The 19645-nt window shown below is 46.5% G+C and overlaps 1 protein-coding gene across 1 annotated transcript in view; it reads right to left on the reverse strand.

Annotated features, from left to right (window-relative positions):
- The window catches only part of LOC119462918 (uncharacterized), a 20216-nt gene extending 13510 nt beyond the window's left edge, over positions 1-6706 (reverse strand). Inside the window, exon 1 of the mRNA XM_037724090.2 lies at positions 6049-6706. The gene's annotated coding sequence lies outside the window, so the exon portion shown is untranslated. The remainder of the gene's footprint in view (positions 1-6048) is intronic.
- Between the last annotated feature and the right edge of the window lie 12939 nt (positions 6707-19645).

Consider the following 19645-nt stretch of genomic DNA (forward strand, 5'->3'; position numbering starts at 1 on the left):
TTTGGCAAATTTGTGTCTCCAGCGACAGGCAACTGGCACACTGCTTGCTTTAGTGTGGTTTATCCGGTGGCGAGGGCAGTTTGCCTGGCTTGTCAGGAGACTCTTCTGAGGCTGCTGCGACGTCATTCAGACTGGACGCTTCTATAACTTGAGAGTGTGCGATGCTATCTAGTGATTGCGACGCTTCTGCAGGGGCAATCGATTTTTGAGGGTAAGTACGCGGAAAGAAGCGTGAAAATAGCAAAGCAGCTTGATCTTCACATGTAAGTGGCTCCAGATTGTCTTCGCCTTGAAGAGTACGCGCGTTGGTGCTGGCTATGGCATTCCGATGTTGTCTTGACAGTAAGCATGTTGGCTTAGTTTCACATGAAGAACTGATTGTTGCTGTATTTTCTCGATTGGTGTTGCTCATACAGAAGTTTGTGTTCATGCAGTTTCGAATTCCTGTCGATTGATCGCTGGAGGATGTCGCAGTGGACGTGGCTTGGCCATGTTCTCGCAAAGAAAGGTCGTCTGGCTGCGATGTCGTGACGTCGTGCTCAATTGTGTAGAGCATGCACTGCGGCCTAATATTCATAGAAGAGTTGTGTCCCTTGAAAGTGCCTAGTGGCCCACGCATTCGAGACGAGCGATGGAATACGTCAGATGCTTCAGAGACATGATTCCTGCGGCATGTCGACAGTGTAGATGGTGACGATGGCTCTGTGGTAGTCATCATCATGCTAGGCGTGCGTTTCTGCGTCGTCTTCTCGGGAGCATCATTACTTGAGAAACTTGTCGATGATCTAGTCATGCGTGGCTTTGGTTTGCACTGATGATGATTGCTACGTGGAGTATGCGGGTGACTACGGCGACACAGTTGCGATTTCTCCAGCTGTTGGATAATAAGGGGGTCTGCAGCGTATACTTTAAATCGACTGATCATCTCTTCTTTGATTTTCTCCCATGACTCGTTGTTTTCAAAGATGTGCATGAGGTAGAAGTGAAATGCCTCACCGGTGACGTAATCATTGAAGTTTGCCACCATCTCCCGTTCCGACCATGATGCAGCGGTTGCGTGGAGCTCGAAAAGGTGGAACCAATCTTCCACGGGCCCATCGTCCACTGATCCAGCGTACTTGGGGACGTCCAAGGCTTCCGATGGTGTGGTCATGATGCTGGTCGGTGTCGGTGGTAGATCTTTGCGCTTCGGGTTCACGGCGTGGTGTTTAATACTTGCATGATGATGTGAGCGCGATGCGGTGGCTGCAAGGTCTTTATCCTGTCGACTAGTGTGAGGCGAGCAGGAGGTTGCGGACGTAGAACAACATGGTCGCCCGAACACTGCCTTTATTATTCGTCTTCCTCTGCTTCCATGCACGGACCATCTGTGCACCGTCACACACACACACACACACACATATATATATATATATATATATATATATTACAAATTGTAGCCAGTGAGTATGCGAGGCGCATCCACTTGGAATGAATTTACAGAATGACACCAGTTTGGCGATATGCCCCATCAAGCTCGCCGTAAAAATGCACTGTTCCTCTTACTTTTTTCAACAAAATGCTCTTTTATACATTGAAGCGCAACAGTAACGGCAGGGCCCATGTATTTCGTCCCTCATTTTGGGGAAATAATATCTCAAAACTAGTGTCATCCTGTGGGTTCATTTCAAGTGGATACGTCTTGCAAGCTCACCGGGTACAGTTCGTTAAGCCTGCCGCGGTGGTTCAGTCAGCTAAGGCGTTGAGCTGCTGAGCACGAGATCGCGGGATCGAATCCCGGCCGCGGCGGCTGCATTTCTATGAAGGCGAACTGCAAAAACGCCCATGTGTTTGAGTTGTAGTGCACGTTACGAACCCCACGTGGTCAAAATTATTCCGCAGCCCTCCACTACGGCGTGCCTCATAATCAGAACTAGTTTTGGCAAGTAAAACCCCAGAAAGAAGAACATCTCGTATATTGCAATATGTGCCGTAATGTGTTATTTAAGAAGTTAATTATTAATTTTTGTTACGAGTTGAATATGTGTTTCGATTTCTCTTGGTAGGAATACCCGCCTCTTAGACTATTCCAGTTCAAGGACAAGAATTATGATATATGCCACAGGCAATTTTTAAAAATTCCGGCAAACTTAAAAATGATCATCCCGTATAGTAGAATGGATAGCAGCGTCTCTGTCAAACCGAAACCAGTATGTTGCCATAAATAATCATGGCTGATCTCGAAGTATAATTATGGGCGCCACAGGGATCCTTATAGGGACCATTATTATATATAGCATAGCATAGACCATATAGCATAGACCATAGCATAGACCATATAGCATGTATTTGTGACATGTGGGGAATGAAACTGATCTTTAAAAAACAGTAAGACCGTAACTTAAAGAAAGTGTATATTTAATTTCAAATATAGAATAATGACCTATAAATATAATCCAAACTAGCAAGAAAATGACGCAGTTTTACCCGAAAGGCGACGCATCGTTTACGACAGCAAATTGTTAAATAGCTATACGAAGTAGGGAGAGTAGCTTATCGGCCGTATATATTTTTAAACATTCGTAAAAAGAACTAAGTTAACAAGCATTGCGTCACGTGCGCACAGGCGAACGTGAACACATCTGACTCGATGACCGCGGACACTCGCTTTCAAAACACTGGCGTAAAGAAGAGCGACAGCAGCAGCGAACGAATTGCCCTTAGTGCTGCCTCTCGCTTCAACGCGAACTACGCGGCGAGAACACAGCGCACACGAGGCTATCAGCCATCGGCACGCATAGCCTCTGCACCACCCGCAGATCGCTTTGAGGATAGGTCCCGGGCGGTCGTACTTATCTGTAAGCCGCCGGCGCAGTAGAGCGCCCCTGCTGCCTTGCGCGCGATGGAAGACTGCACTTCCGTCCTTGCGTGCGGGATAATCCAGCCACAGTGTTTACGGCTCACCGACAGCATACGGTGAACAGCCACGATGTTATCGCGCTTTGACTTTATATGGAACATCACGGTGGTGCCGATGGCGACGGCGGAAATGCGCCTGGCGTATCCATATAAAAGGAAATTTAATGCGTAGGGTTTTACGTGTCAAAACCACGACCCGATTACGAGGCACGCCGCACTGGGGGACTCCGGCATAACTTGGACCACCTGGCTTTCCCTAACGTGCACCTAAATGTAAGTATACGGGTGTTTTCGTATTTCGCTCGCATCTAAATGCGGCCGCCGTGGCCGGGATTCGATCCCGTGACCTCGTGATTAGCAGCCCAACAGTGTTCATAAATGCTATCGCAATAAAACTTGCTACTCATCCTCAGCAGCATGTTCGCTGAGCACCATCCAGCGCGATCCCACGTCAAGACCAGCATGGCGCCGGACGACAGACGGCGCTGTTATCGCAAAATGTATCTATAAAATTAGAATAATCCATAAAATCCATGAAATTAGAACTGTTGAAGTGGGTGGAGAAAAACGATGTATTGGGGGAACTACAGAATGGGTTCAGGCCAGGCAGACGCTTAGAGGACAATATGTTTGTAGTAACTCAGTGCATAGAGATTTCAGTAGCTCAGAAAAGACCTTTATGGATAGCATTTCTAGATATTGAAGGAGCTTATGACAACGTAGACAGGGAATTGTTGTGGGATATTCTTCAATACGAAGGCATAGATGACGATTTCGTGGAGCTTCTGAGGAAGATATATAGAGACAACCAAGTACAAGTAGTATGGGAAGGTCGAAAAGAAAATGAAATGGTGGGAATTCACCAAGGATTGAAGCAAGGATGCCCTCTGTCACCATTATTGTTCACGCTTTACGTCAAGGGTATAGAAGGACGACTGGAAAACCGCGAAGTAGGTTTTGATTTATCCTACATGCGTAGTGGACAAATGGTGCAACAGAAGGTCCCTGGATTGATGTACGCAGACGACTTTGTGCTACTAGCGGACAATAAAAAAGATTTACAGATACTTGAGAATATCTGTGGGAACGCAGCGACAAATCTAGGGCTTAAGTTTAGCACAGAGAAATCAGGGATTATGATCTTTAATGAACACACGAGTAACTTTGTGGTGTCAATTCAACAGCAAGTAATACCCATACTGAAGCAATATAAGTACTTCGGCGTACACATAAACGAAGGAAAGAATTACTCAAACAACCACCAAGATAATCTGAAAATAAAGGGGAAGCGGAATGCAGCAATACTGAAACAGAGTACTGTGGGGCCACAACAAGTATGAGGTGGTGCGTGGAATCTGTAAAGGACTAATGGTGCCAGCGCTAACATTCGCAAATGTCATTCTATGCTTAAAATCCGGTATCATGTCGGATTTGGAAGTTAACCAAAGATCAGTAGGCCGGTTGGCTTTGGGAGCCCACGGTAATACCACAAATGAGGCATTGCAGGGTGACATGGGTTGGGCCTCTTTTGAAGTCAGAGAAGCACAGAGCAAAATTACTATTGAAGAAAGGCTCAGGAACATGGATGAAAATAAATGGACGGCTAAAGTGCACAAGTATCTGCAAATACCTGCATGAAAAGCGTGGACACAGGATGGAGGAAGAGGTCAAGGAAGTTGGCAACCAAGTACAGGATAATCGAAACTGTAAATAGACAACCAGGAGTCATCAGAAAGAAAGTGAGTGAAATAGAGACCGTGAATTGGATGCAAAGAATGGAAACAAAAAGGACAATGGAGATTTACAAGAATGAGAAGAAATTAGAAGGGAAAATCTGTACGATAACACAAAGGGCAGTGCCTTGCTATTTGAGGCTCGAGCCGGTTGCCTAAGGACCAAACCATACCGGAACAAATATTCGGAACTAGATGAGGCATGTGTACGCTGCAGTAAAGATCCAGAGACCACTCAGCACATCGTAATGGAATGCGATTGGATCCACCCAGCGAGAACCGTAGGTAACGTGCAACTCCCAGAAGCGCTTGGGTTTAAAGTGGAAGGAAACATCAACAGATCAGCCGTAGAGATAAGCAAGAGACGATTAGAGTACTGGTGGGAAACAAGCAGGGAAAATATGGATATGACCTGATCTCTTAAAATCATAGGTAGCGGTACAAGGTAAATTTTGGAAACTAAAAAAGAATGAGAGGTATACAAAAATGCTAGATAAAGAAAATGTATAGTATACCTGATTAAATCAAGCAGGCTAGGTGACTATTTGTCGCCGCCCCGTTTCAAAGGGGATGCCAATAAATCATCATCACCATAATCATCATGGGCAGCGCCCTCGATAAAACTGTCTATAGTTGCTTGCACACGCTTCAGCACATTTAACTGAGTGCTTCTTTATTAGTGCCGCACGCAAGTGTAATGCAGAATGTGTTCGCTGCCTCCTCGGGGCATAGCGCTCCTAGCTCTTGGAATTCACGCATGTCCTGCGGGCTGGTTCACGGAAGCACCACTTTTCGAAAGGCCTAATTTTATGCAACGGCTCAGGCGCCTTCCTAAATGTATTAGAAGTACGTACCTTACATGATACGTGAATGCGATAATTATCGGGTATATGCTACAACAACGCAACTTGAGCTGGAAAGTTTAAATTAAATTATGGAGTTTTACGTGCCAAAACCAGTTCTGATTATGAGGCACGCCGTAGCGTGGGACTCCGGAAATTTGGACCACCTGGGGTTCTTTAACGTGCACCTAAATCTAAGCACACGGGTGTTTTCGCATTTCGCCCCCATCGAAATAGCTGGAAAGTTTCTTTGTAAACTATCGTTACGAAAAAATTATTACAAGGGCAAAGGACGAGCTATGAAGACACTTTGTTGGTCGAGTGTTAAACCTCACAGGGCTTGAAAAGTAAAACACCACTGTTTCGCGGCATTTCATCGTTATGAAAGCATTCTCTGTTTTCAAACGGCGGTGATTGTGAGCAAATGAAGTTAGACGCACACAAGGTAGGTAAAACTTGATGTGATCGATTCAAAAAGGCCAGCGTCTTAGTGGGACGAGCTTGCCTCCGTACTTCATCATTTGAGGCTGTTCCTATGTCAAAAATTTAGAAATAACTAAAGCAGTTTCACTCACGTGCTTGGTGTCGGCGTCGCCACTTGTGGGAGGAGATCTTGTTCGCAGTTGCTCTTGAATGAGCGGCACAGGAAATATCTGAAGCAGTTAGCGCCGTGCGAACAGATTCTTTCGTCTCTGCACTCCTTGCCCCTTGCTCAGGTTTTGAGCATCTCTGTTTTGCCTTAGGAGCAACAGCGCGCGCTTGCCTGACACTAGCGGTGCACGCTTGGCAAATACGCTCGTTCGTCGATAACTAGAGCGGCATTCATTATCTGCCATGACGTCACGGCTGCCGCATAGACATCTTGCGGAGACATCCTTTCTTGGCCACGTGAAGCGTATCGGCAGCGTGGTTGCATATTCATTCTGAGTTATCAAATTGCCCACACTTTGTGCATTTATGCCGAGGTGGAACAGTGGGTGTGACGTTGATTTGCTGAGCACGACGTCGTGGGTTTGATTCCCAGCCGCGGCGGCCGTTTTAGATTACAGTGATATGCGAAAACGCTCATGTACAGTCGGGCGCGATATGAAGGTGATCGCGCGAGCGTCGACCGGCCAAGCGTACCAGGGCCCTAGCGGCACGTTTAGGAAATATAAAAATCAAGATTTCACGCTCTTCTCTCCTTCGTTAGCTGTTCCATGCTGCGACAATCACTCCCATGGCGAACTCACCGCTCTTTCTCTCTATTTTTACCTTCCCAGTTGTTGCGATCAATCATAACTTGGTTGGCTCTTATCTTTCAGGATGATAACGTTGGTGGGAAAGTTCTACTAAAGGCGATCCTTGGCTTCGCTTCATTTATTTGATGTGCGATGTTTTACAAAAATAGGCATTGCGTCATTTCACTGATTTCTACAACCAATGAAATTTCGTAAAGGGTTTACGCTGAAGAGTATAACTGCTGCGATGCTGATGCGACCCCGAATCTCATTTCGCAAGAAAATGCCTCGACGACTGACATTAGAGGAACGATATGAAATTGTTTCTTTGGGAAAGCTTTTGTCTCAGCGAGAGATTTCGCGTAAGCTGAACCGGCCACTGAAAACAGTTAACCGCATCCTACGGGCATTTTCCCAAGAAAACCGTTTGGAAGATGCCCCGCACCAACGGAGGCCTAGAAGAACAACTGAGGAGGAAGATGCCTTAATAATAGCTGCCGCAGTCAACGACCCTTTCACGACGGCAAAGAAAATTGAAAGAAGAACTTGGCCTTCACCTTAGTCTTTCGGCTATCCGAAGAAGACTAAATGCTGCCGGTCTCAGAAGCCACGTGGTGGCGAGAAAGCCACTTTTGACCAGCGAACATCGCAGGAAACGTTTGGACTTCGTGCGTCAGCACGAACACTGGAGCGCTGACGACTGGCAAAAGGTCATCTTCAGTGACGAATCGACATTCACTTCCTGTTGGAACCAGCGACTTCGTGTTTGGAGAGTCCGTGGCAGCCGGTAAGGTTTACATTGCTTGCATATCATTTCACATAGACAGCGGTTCAGCCCCGTTCCTTGGGTTTAGCAATGTTACTCTCAATCATTGTGATCCGCAGCAGCATCACCCGGACTATCCCAGATGCAGGCAAAGGTCTCTACCAAATTTATCCAGTTTGCCCGGTCCTGTAACAAGCCATGGGCGCATAATCCACTCAAGCTTCTTAATCTCATCCGTCGACTGAATTCCTGCCGCGCCCAGCTATGCTTGCCTTCTCTTGCAATCCACTCTGCTGACATTCATTACCATGGCTTACCTTTCTCTCTCATTTTATGCCCGGCCCACTATTAATTTCGACTCATGAGTCATTAACTCGCGTTTTTTCTGGTCCACAATGCTCTCTTTTGGCTCGACGAAAATGATTTCGCATGGTTACCATCCTGGAAACGTTCCCCGTAGAAAATCTATTGACCAATTTTATTGCAGGTACGAGCATGAAAACATACGCAGTGTCGGGGCAAGCGGGCGTGTCTCGGTCAACGTCTGGGGCGCAATAACCAATGCCGGTCTGGGTCCGCTCTTTCGCATCCCCGGAAGGCTTACGGCGGAAGTCTACAATGACGTCATCGACCATGTTCTGCTCCCTTTCGCCGTAAATGGACCCTTTCCTGACGGATGTTTTTATTTCCAGCACGATGGCTGCCCCGTTCACAGTGCATCCTCAGTGCAAGAAAATTTACATGCCTCTGGAATCGCACAGCTCTACTGGCCCCCTAAAAGTCCCGACCTCAATATCATCGAGAATGTCTGGGGTCTAATGAAGGCAAGACTCGCTCGCGCCAATTTGACAAACGTGGACGCAGACACCCTGTGGACACATGTTGAGATGGAATGGAATCATCTCAAACAAGATCCCGACTTGGCGAAATCTCTGTTCGCTTCTATCCCGAAAAGGCTGAAAGACGTGAAGGAAAACTCCGGCGGTGCGTTAAAGTATTGACAAGTTCGAAGCACTGAAAGTAGTACCATGATACTGAGTTTGGAGGAACCACTGTGGATTGTTTATTCTACAATAAAGAGTGTTGGATAATTGGCCATTAGGCATGGCCAAATTTGTTGTTCACTGTCTATCGTTGCGACCATGTCTGCGTGGTCCCAAAACTCTGGCATTAGGCATGGCCAAATTTGTTGTTCACTGTCTATCGTTGCGACCATGTCTGCGTGGTCCCCAAAACTCTGGCCCCTATTGGAGCACGACGGCTTGCCTGATTGGCTTGAATAGGCGATTGGTGCAGAGGCTTGCGTCTCCCACCGGTCCGCGGGCCCCTTGAATGCTGTAGAAACACATTTAAGGAAGGGGTTTTGGGTCGTTTTGAGAGAGCAAGGACACAGCAGCCCACGGCGCCACTTCACCACGGGAGACCAGACCGGTCGGGCAGGCCGTCGACGATCGGTATGACGTCGTTTCATGTATAAGGTGTCTGTGAAATCGAGGGTTCGACGGAAGCCCGTCTGGTCGGGATGAAACATGAAGCAACAAAACGACGGACACTGACCAAAATAAAAGCTAAAAAACTTATAAAAACTGAGTAAAAGCCGTTTCGGCTTCGCTACGGAAGCCTTGTTCAAATCACAAATGTGTGATTCGGCGCAGCGCTTTGACTTCGTTCACTGCGCACCTAAACAGTCAGGAAAAGGCCATCCAATTCACAGTAGAAACGGAGGTCGACAATAGTCTCCCATTTTTGGACGTGCTTGTCAGCAGATGCGATGGAGCGCTTTCGTTTAGCGTATACCGAAAGGAAACTCACACTGGCCGCTACCTAAAATTTCATTGCGTTCATCCGGACGCTCACAAAAGGTCGGTTGTTGCCTCCCTGTTCAACCGTGCGAACCGCATTTGCACCGAAGCAGAAGGCCGTACCACAGACTTGGACCGCGTGCGTGGCGATCTCGGCTAGCGGCTATCCCACTTCGTTTTTGAATGCTGTGGAACACCGCCTTTCTGATTCCGTCCGACCGGCTAATCCCCGACCAAGAAAACGTGCTGCCATACCCTACGTTCCTGGGATAAGCGAGGCCTTGTCTCGTGTGCAGCGCACTTATGACGTTGAGGTTGCACACGTGCCTGTGTGTAAGCTAAGGCACGCACTCGTGGGCGGTAAGGACAAGCTTCCGAGAGAATCGTTTCCTGGCGTGGTCTACAAGATACCCTGCGCAGATTGCGACTACGCGTACATCGCTGAATCGGGCAACTTCAAACAGAGACTGTGGCAGCATCAGAACAATGTCAAAAAGAAACGAATAGTTTCGAATGCCCTTGCCGAACATACGGATGCAGCAGGCTACAAGATTGACGGGAAAAGTCAAGAATTATCGGCCAAGAAAGAAACTTGAAATCACGTCTCTATCTAGAGTCGTTGGAGATACAAAAAACACGTCACACGCTCAATCGAAGTGAGGGAACCCTCCCCCAGTCGCACACGCGCTGTTTGCGTCACGTGCTCAAGAGTACATAAGCTGCAACAAATTTTCCTTCACCCCATTGTGAACAAGGCTTCCGTAGCGAAGCCGAAACGTCTTTTACTCAGCTTTTATTAGTTTTTTAGCTTTTATTTTGGTCGGTGTCCGTCGTTTTGTTGCTTCATAAGGTGTCTGTGTACAGTTTTAAGGAACCAAGTTAATGCAAAGTTAAATAAATCTAGTTTCTTCAACTGTTACTTCTTGTTGTCGTCGTACCTGCCGATCTGCAGCTGCCGCTGCCAGAGCTCATCCCCCTTCATCGTCGTCTCCCTGGTGAGCTGATGCGTCCGAAAACTAAGTGCTGCGTCACTTCGCTACAGTACTATGGCGTCTTTCAAAGCCTCAGTGTTAGTTTGGAAAAAAAAATTCATGCAGACTTCTCTGGGAGTTGTCTAAGTATTCGTAAGCATTGTGCCACTTGCTGCTATCCACGCAGCCCGGTGTCATCAATGTTATAAAACTTGATCCGACCAGTATAAACGGCTGCGCTGCGGCGACACGAACAACTGAGGGCGGCACCGCAAGGTGAATTGATAACGCAAGCAAACTACTGTAGGTGGCGGCGCCAGATGCGCTGATGTAAAGCCCCTATATATAAAAAGTAGCGCCATTCTTAGATCTTGCCGCCACCGCGCTCACCCCGGCGTTTCCTCCTTGCCGCCTCCTGTCGCCACAGCCTCATCCGCTCCCCCATTGGCCAATCCGTGTCACGTGGAAGCACGCGTTGCGCTTTTGTATATTTTTTTCTTTCCAGCGCGCTCCGACTGCCATTCTCGGGCCTGTGCGACGAAAGTGCTGTACGCACAAACGGATCAAACGTGTTAGGGACAAGAACTTCGTTGTGATGGCATGCTGCTGCGCCTTAAGTAGCCGCAACCGACAAGGCGAGGGCAAAAGGCTTTTGGAGAAGAAATCGTCGCCGCGCGCCGAACGCTGTATGTGCGAGTGAAAGGGCGCGAGGGGCGCGTCTTTCACGGGGAGTGAACGCACGGCGGAGAACAAACGCGCGTTCTGCGCCGTGCTCGCTTAAGGGCTGCAGAAGTAGGCGTCTCTGTTCTCCTTCACAATCACCATGTATGTAGAGCAAACGCGCCTTCTTCCAACGAGCGAGAGGCCGTGGGGGAGGGGGAGGGAAGGGAGGCGACGTTTAGCTGCGGCACGCAGTGCCTATTTATATCAGAGGCTCCGGCAACAGTCACCAACGCCGCACGCATTTTGAGCGAACGCGGGCAAAACGCCGATGGCGTCGACAACAGTTCTGCGTGTTGTTGCTACCAAAGCCGCTCACCTTACTTCGTATGACATTGCTGTGTTGCTATCGCATTCATTGCTTCGCCCTTAGGGCGAAACTGCGACATTTTTTGTTTACCATCCGGTGTGCGCAAACGCTTGCTGCACACTTGATATTTGCGCCGTCTCGCATCGTCGCGTTGCTACTTCCAAAACGGCATTACTAAGACCAGTTACTGACTGACGAAGCAAAATCTCGCCTCAAAAACTTCTCCGCGGGGCGCGATCGAAGTTTTCCTCGGATTTCCTCTGGTAGCGCGTTAGCTGTCGTCTGCCACACAGGCCCGACGCAGGCGGCGCCACTGTCGATATCGCGCCTCGATCGCGCTGGTCGCGCCGAGCGCGATAGTGGAACGGAGGAGGAGGGAAGTGGATGGCGCTACTTTTTATATATAGGGGCTTTACGCTGATGACTTTCCCATCATTACAAGCGGTTATCGCTCTTTATCGGCTTATCCATCCGCGTCGAAAGATTATGAACCGTCATCAACCGTTCCACGGCGGTGGCTGCGTTTGGCGCGGCCCTTATCTTGAAAGCGATCTGCGGTGGGGGCAGAATGCGCCGAGTGCTGATAGCTTCGTGTGCACTGTGTTCTCGCCGCTTTGCGTTGAAGCATAGACAGAAATTCAACAAGGGGGCACACTCGGCAAAAAACTGGCGACAGGAAACACGTCACCATACGTCACGCTATGGTATTGATGCCGAGCGTTAGCTGCCGCGAGCATCGCAAAAAAGAAAGTGAAATTAAGTAAAGAGACATTGATTTATTTTTTTAATTCTTTGCCGCAAAAACTAAAACGTTTTCATGCGTATAGATGAACTTACACTTTGCGACTTATTTTTCTTGCCTTACCTAGCGACAGGCCAATGATGCGCCAGATGCATGCGTCATCCGCCAGACACTCCCCCGAGGCCATGCAGGAAGAAAAATACTTTTTCCTTCCTCCATGCCTGCGGCGAGCGAGGGCGGCTGTGCGCGGCGCATTTCAGCGCTCTCCCGCGGCGACCCGTCTCTCTCTCGATCTCTCTCTCTCTCTTTTTAATGTAGTCTGGTTTCTTGGGCTCCCGGCGTATTCTTGCGTTCATTCTGCACTGGGACAAGACAACACTGCACTATTGGACTACGGCAAGGTGAGAAATTTTGTTTCACAGTCTACGACGCAATTAGGCTTATACGGCACGGGACCGAGACTTAAGACGCAGTTAGCGAAAAACAGCTCGGCTGTCCTGGCGCAGATAATTTGAGTTAATGAATCGTGCTGGGACATGTTTCCGACGCTTCCTACACTGTAAAAAATTTCCGTAATTTAACGTAGAAAACATACGTTAAAAAAACGGACGACACTTCTGTTTTGTCGAAAACGGAGGAAATTTACGTTAGAAAGACGAAAAAAACGTGTTTATCTTCCGTGTTTTCAAAAACGGTGAGTTTCCGTAATTTGTGCCAGACATCGGAATTCGTTAAAACTGCAGGTGCACATGCTTCTTTTTGAGGCGACAATGCAGTACGTTATTAATCGAAATAAAAAAATAAGGTGCGCTCGTGGTGGGGCGCTGATTACCTCGCAAACTCACTAGCTAGTACTCGTTAGTTGTCCAGTGGTTGAGCAAGGTTGGATTGCGCAAGCGCAAGGGAGCGCAACTTCACTTGGTTCGCTGCTCCTGTGGTCGCCTGGTTGTCCGGTTTTCGTCAGCGCCGTGTGACCCGTCTTGTGCCAAGTGTCTCACTGCTGGACTTCTGATTGAAAATCAGGTAAGCTTTATTTTACTGCGTTCATCAACGCTCTTATGCCCAGCAGTTGCAAGCGACATGCGAAAGCCCTACAGGCCCATATACTGTTGCAAGTCGTGCGGGCGAGCCCTATAAATATATATAGCGAGGGCAGACCAAGAGCTCATGCGTTCGATGTTTTCAGTGCTTATGGAAGATATATAGACTAACACAAAAGCAGCTGCAGAAAACTAATGTGGCAACAACTGTTGTTTAGCTGTGTGCGCATCGGACAACTCGCTGGATTGGCCTTTGTTGCTGTGACGCTAGGACTACAATCTCAAATTTTTTTCGTCCACCCAAAGGCTCGATCATTTGTGCTTGCGTTTCGTATGTATGCCGTGTTGCCTGTTTCCTTCAGCAAATTGCGAAAAAAAATTACTGCCAGTGTTAACGCGCTTCAGAATCGAATGACATGTGGTTTACACGTGTATACTTGCTGGAATTCTCGCGTCCCTTCACGGCATTACACAGCTGTCTTGCAGTGAAGCCATTATGGAATGCATGAAAGACCGTTGCCCCGGAACCTTTATATGTAGCGTCGTCTAAACTGCGCGTTTTCCGCGCTTCAAGTTAACTTATTTTTACCTATGGTGGGGCCTCTGCATCGCACGCGATGAAACATTGTGAAGGCGTCATGCGAGACCGTGGGTTTACTTGTTAAATATCGGTATCAGTTTTGATTGCGATTGACAATGATCGTTGCTATGTGGTCCAACGATCCGGTTCCAGTCTGGGTGAGCTCAAGCGCACCAGTTTTTGTAAGCGGGTCCGAAGCACTTATCAAATTTGTATAAAATTGTAATATAAAGCTTTTCTTTTTTCTCAAGAAAACATTATTCCGTTTGCCATTGTGGGTAAGGAGGTCTGCTGATCGTCTGCAACTCTCAGAACTACGTGGTCGTCAACGTCCTGTCGCGATCAGGCCCGATCGCGATGCAATGGATCGCGAACTGTCTGGATCCGTATCGAGCTCTTATCCCGATTGGTCCCTATCGCGATCGAAAGTGACCGTGTGACAGCGGTATTAAAGCTGACAATGTACTTCATGACACTGTGACATTTTTATCTAATGTACGAACCATTAGCGGTTTATGCTCCTACTTTTCCTTTCCTTTGCTGATGCTTCTTTTGTGAATCAATCACGCTCGATAATACACCCGACTGTAATTGTGCAACTGATGCGGCCCTCACATACCCTCAAAATGTGAACTTGTATTCTCATTAATGGCAAACATGGACTGCATCAGTTCATACGTTCATGCAATAATATTCCATTTGTGAATGTGTAAGCCAGATCATGTAATGCTCACATTTGGAGGTATTTATAGGAATATGTTACTGCTTTGAAAAAGCAAAGCACTATGGGATAAAATGGAAAGAAAATTAACATTAGCCGACATGCACACAAACCATTGGAACTAATCTACTGGTGTATATAGTCTACTGGTGTTATAGTACAATTGGAATAATAGTATATTATTGAATGGGTTCTGAAAAAAAAAGGACATGAGGAAAAACGTGGACTTCAGAAGAAATAATTGTTTGATCTTTTTTGCAGCTGTAGCACCAATGAAGAATGGCTGCTTGCCGTATTTGTGCACAGACGTTTCCAACGTTGGTGGACTACTTCGAGCACTACCATTATCACAGCAGTGTGCTGGGTGGTGCACTTTGCCCTAGTGAGCCACGCTCTGCTTTGTTTAAAAACTATGAAAGCCTGCGAAGCCACGTCTTCAGACATCATAGGAAACAACGCAGCAAGCAGCATGATCCTGCATTTGTGTGCTCTGTGCCCTCATGCGGGGCAAGTGAGTCCACTCGCACGGAGTTTGTTTCCCATGTTGCTGAACATTTGGATAAGGGAATAGACGCTGTCATGTGCCCTTTTGTGGGGTGTTCCAGTGTTCTGAGGTCAGCAGGGTCATTCAGGACTGCATGTGTCAAGGCACCATCGTGACACTACGGCAACACAGCTGTTACAAGTGCCGGATGCTAACTTTGAAGTCGAACCAGCTACTCTGCATGGATGGGGAGCATAGTCGCGCCCCGATTGTTGGTGTTGGGGACATCTGTGAAACAGATTCTAGTGGTGGTAGCCATTTGGAGTGCAATCCTTTTACTGACAATTTTGCACTTTTTCTTTTAAAACTTGAGTCTCAGCATCATGTGCCAGCAAGCACAGTGCAATACATTGTTGAAGAGCTGCACAATCTTCACAATCTAAACAGAAACATGTCATTACATGAGGTTGCCAAGACAGTTTCCACTGACACTCTTTCTTCAGTACGTTCTGCATTTTGTAAAGATGCCTTTGAAGGTGCATCTGTCATACTGAGATCGTCGTACTCCCGTCATAAATATTATAAAAAAGTTTTGTTTTGTGCCACCAGTGGAAATCACTTTAGGCATGAACAAGCAAAATGTTGCGTCTACTTACTACTATGTGCCCATTGAGCATCTGATATATTTCCTTCTGTCTTGCTCTCCTAGAAGTCAGCAAAGCACATCAGGAGACTACTACCAAGATTATATTTTCTGCCAGCCTTTCAGACAATGCACAGAGAATGTGGTACATGTAATTTTGTATCAGGATGAAATTGAAATAGTGAATCCGTTAGGCTCGTCAAAGGGTATTTTCAAGCTACTTGCAGTGTACATGACACTTGGAAATTTGCCGCTGCGTTACAGATCACGGGTTGAAAGCATGCAGTTGGTCATGCTTTGCCGCCAGAAGGATGTGAAAGAGTTTGGCCTCGACAAAGTTTTGCAGCCTTTGACTGAAGATTTACTTCTACTTGAAACTAAAGGCTTACTTATTAATGGGGTGAATCATTTCGTACGACTAGATTTCATTGCGGGTGATAATCTGGGAAGCCACATGGTTGGTTTCACTCAGAATTTTAGCACGTCAACATACTTTTGCCGCTTCTGCCTACTAACACGTTCCCAATTTCATCAGACCCCATATGCAGTAGGACAAAGGCGAACCCCAAATAACTACAGACAGTCACTTGAACATGTCGTGAACAATGGAGGACATGATGACTGCGGCATAGTGACGAACTCTTCGTTTCATGTACTGAAGCATTTTCATGTGTGCCAGTCTGGTTTGCCACCATGTATTGGGCATGATCTTTTTGAAGGTGTGGTTCGTTATGATATGCCATTATACATTCGGTACTTTGTCACTGAGAAAGGCTGGTTCACATATGAATATCTTAACAACAGGATTTCTACTATGAAATACAATGCCCATGACTTGCGAAATAAGCCAGCCAAAGTGTCTAGTCCAAGTGACAAACTTGGAGGCCATGCTTTGCAAAATTGGACACTAGTGAGACTGCTTCCTGTGTTTGTAGGTATGAAAGTAGCCAACACAAGTGAAACGTTTGTCAAGCTATAGTAGTTTGACCTCCTCATGTCACCTACTATAACTCCTGCTCAAGTAGCATACTTGAAAGTTTTGATTGAAGACTACATAAAATCCCGAAGTATTATTTTTTTCTGCTAACAAGCTTCGGCCAAAGCATTATTATATGTTGCATTATAGTCAGCTAATTCAGGAGTTTGGACCACTTTGTCATGTGTGGACCATGAGATTCGAAGGAAAGCACCAGTATTTTAAACAGTGCATGCGAAGTGTGAGAAACTTCAGAAATGTTACAAAAACGCTAAGTGAACAGCATCAGCTGTATCAGTCATTCCTGGCAGCACGAGGTTTATTTCACATTCCAGCCGTGTACACAGATATGAGCCAGAATCAGGAGTCCAGTGTTTTAAACAATCTGAGGCATGTTAAAGTACCTGACAACAGTGTTCTACTAAAGAAAGCTACTGTGGATGGCTGTTTGTATGCCGTGAATGACTACATTCTTGTGTCAGGAACACGGTTTGATGCAATGTTCGGCTCAATAATTGCCATTGTTAAAGCTGGCTGTGAAGTTTTCTTTTTGGTGCAGTGTGTTCGGGCCACTCTCGCTCCAGCTTTTGCATTGTATGAATTAGAAAGTGCATTTTGTGAAACAGTTCTTCTGTGCCCCTTTCAGTTACTGGACAGAACGCCATACCAGCCCTATTTACTTGGTCAAGCCTCCGTGATAAGGCTGAATTTTTCTTTTCCAGAACAACTGTGAGTTTTAAACAAGCCCTGCATACTGAGGCTTTTTCAACATAAATGTTGTCATTGTTTAAAGATAATGGACCTTTTTTCAATTCAGCTATGTGCATGCGCGTACCCTCACCCCAGCTGCATTCCACACCGCACCCCCATTATCGCAGGGCAGGTGTGCAAAGTGAGTGTGTGAACTCTTGCATGATTGGCGGCAATTTCCTGAGCTTAAGGAGCTGAATATAATTTTTCTCGTGTTCTGGACGAGAATGTTGGTTAAAGGAAACGCTTAGCAGTTCGTGGGAAAGACTGCAAGCATTTTTGTCGATGAAAACGACTCCGTGAACACTCGAGCGATAGGCGCAGCATTTGCGACGAATCTCATGCTCGGCGCTTGCTGTACTGTCGATTGCACAAACCGGCATGGAATGGTAAACGTATTTTACTGGAGTGGAGCACCACAGTCAAATTTTTAAAAATTACCCCACGTTATCAGCGAGTTAGCAAGCGATTCTTGCTGAGTGAGGAAAGCCTGCGTTCTGGTAACAGCATGCCACTAGCGCTGTGATTATTGCACTTTTCGCCCTACGACTGACTCGGAAGTCACAGCGATGTTTTAATCTACAGGTATGTATACGGCACGGATTTTACCATTGCCTTAAGAACGTGTTACCGCATGCAGGCAGAAATAGCTGTACGGTTACGTGGGGCCAAACAAAAAGAATCTCGCCACACAGCCGATCAGATTGCATCGTGCGAGGCCAAAGTGACACACTCGCGGTGTCGCATTATACAAAACTCGTGAGTCTTACTTTTTGCAGGCAAATGAAGCTTTATGCGCCTGACAAAACAACGTGTTGCGTCCACTTACCTTTTGCTTACCCCCCGTACTGTGTTGCGTCCACTTAGTTCCTTTACTATGCCATATACGATACACATATCGAGATGAAACAACACTTGCCCTGCAGTACACTCGCAGTACGTGTGCAGAAGTTTTGCATGTTGTTTATTCATCATGGTGAGCTGCTTGCATGCCTGCTCTTAAGGGAAAGCACGTACTTGCATGCGTATGTTGAACGCCTCCTTCGAGTCGAGCCACTTCAATCGACGGTCGAGTTTATCCTGAAGAAAGTCCTGCCGCGGCGCGTTTGATGCTCGCACATGCCTTCGTCAGTTGAATCAAAGTACTGACGAAGCTGTTGAAGAATAAAGGCTGGTGCATCTCTCAAATCTTGGTTACAAACAGCCTGCACGTCGCATCAGCATGTTGCCGTCGAGTCGGTAAATGTAAAATGTGTTATTGCTACACGTGAGCAAATACGCGCGCGCTAGAGCAGAATGATGAGAAGCTACCTCAACAACACATGCAACAACAAAAAAAAAGCAGGGACGGCCGTCGCGAGAGACTGCTTGGTCAAACACCGCCATACTCTGCGTAGAGGCGAGAAGTGGCGGGAGCGCGTGTCTTGACTCAAATTTAGTTAAAGTGGTAGCTGCTAGAGGGGTCGCTACTGGAAAAAGGTCCATTGTTAAGTGCACACATGGTGCACTTATACCAAATGGTAATGCAATATTGTTCTGTACAGCCTTTTCATTGTACTTCAATGCAACATTGACTTCTAAAATTTTTTTTCATCCTTTGTGAAGTGTTTGCATGCATCAGAGCGAGAAACTAGTTACTCTATGACCACTGTTTTAATGCAAATTAAAATGTGACTGCAGTTTGTAAATGAATACTGCTTCCATGTAATATAGTTGTGGGTTAAATTGTCTACGGTTATGTAAGTTTGAAGCATGCTCATGTTTATGCATTGTGGCTAAAAAGTTGATGTTTTGATTTTATGTTTTTATAGCCATGAATCTGTTTCATAATGCTAACATTGCATCAGCTCTGAAAGCCTGAATGGTTGTCTGAAAGATATTGCAGACTCGTTGCCCTGAATGTGTAATGCACCACATTATTTAACATGCAGACACAAAGGTCTACATATTTAAAATTAATATGTTCAGATGTTTTATGTTTGATTAGGCATGATGAGTTCATGGCCCAATTGTTTGATATGTGGGGCTTACATTGCACAGCTAGTGGGGCAGCTGTTGGTAGGCATTCTTATTGTGTCCACTTGCAGCTTGCTTTGACAGACTAAGCAGCATTCTGCAAATGCTTTTCGTGTACGCAGACACTGCTGACCTACGTTTGCATTCCATATCTTACCAAGCGCCTATAGAAAACACCGCATACTGGAAAATTAATATTCAATTTGAACTTGTGAATGCATACTGATCTTGCTCAGTTTATTAAGCTTGAATTCACAGGTGGGGACTGCGTATGCAATAGTGAGTGTCGCTATTGCAACATAATTTTAATGTGCGAGGTCATGGGATCGAGTCCTCGGCAGCCGCATTTCGATGGGGGCGAAATGTGAAAACACCCATGTACTTAAATCTAGGTGCACGTCGAAATTATTCCAGAGTCCTCCACTACGGCT

This window comes from Dermacentor silvarum, chromosome 8, assembly GCF_013339745.2.
Source record: "Dermacentor silvarum isolate Dsil-2018 chromosome 8, BIME_Dsil_1.4, whole genome shotgun sequence".
NCBI lineage: Eukaryota > Metazoa > Arthropoda > Arachnida > Ixodida > Ixodidae > Dermacentor > Dermacentor silvarum.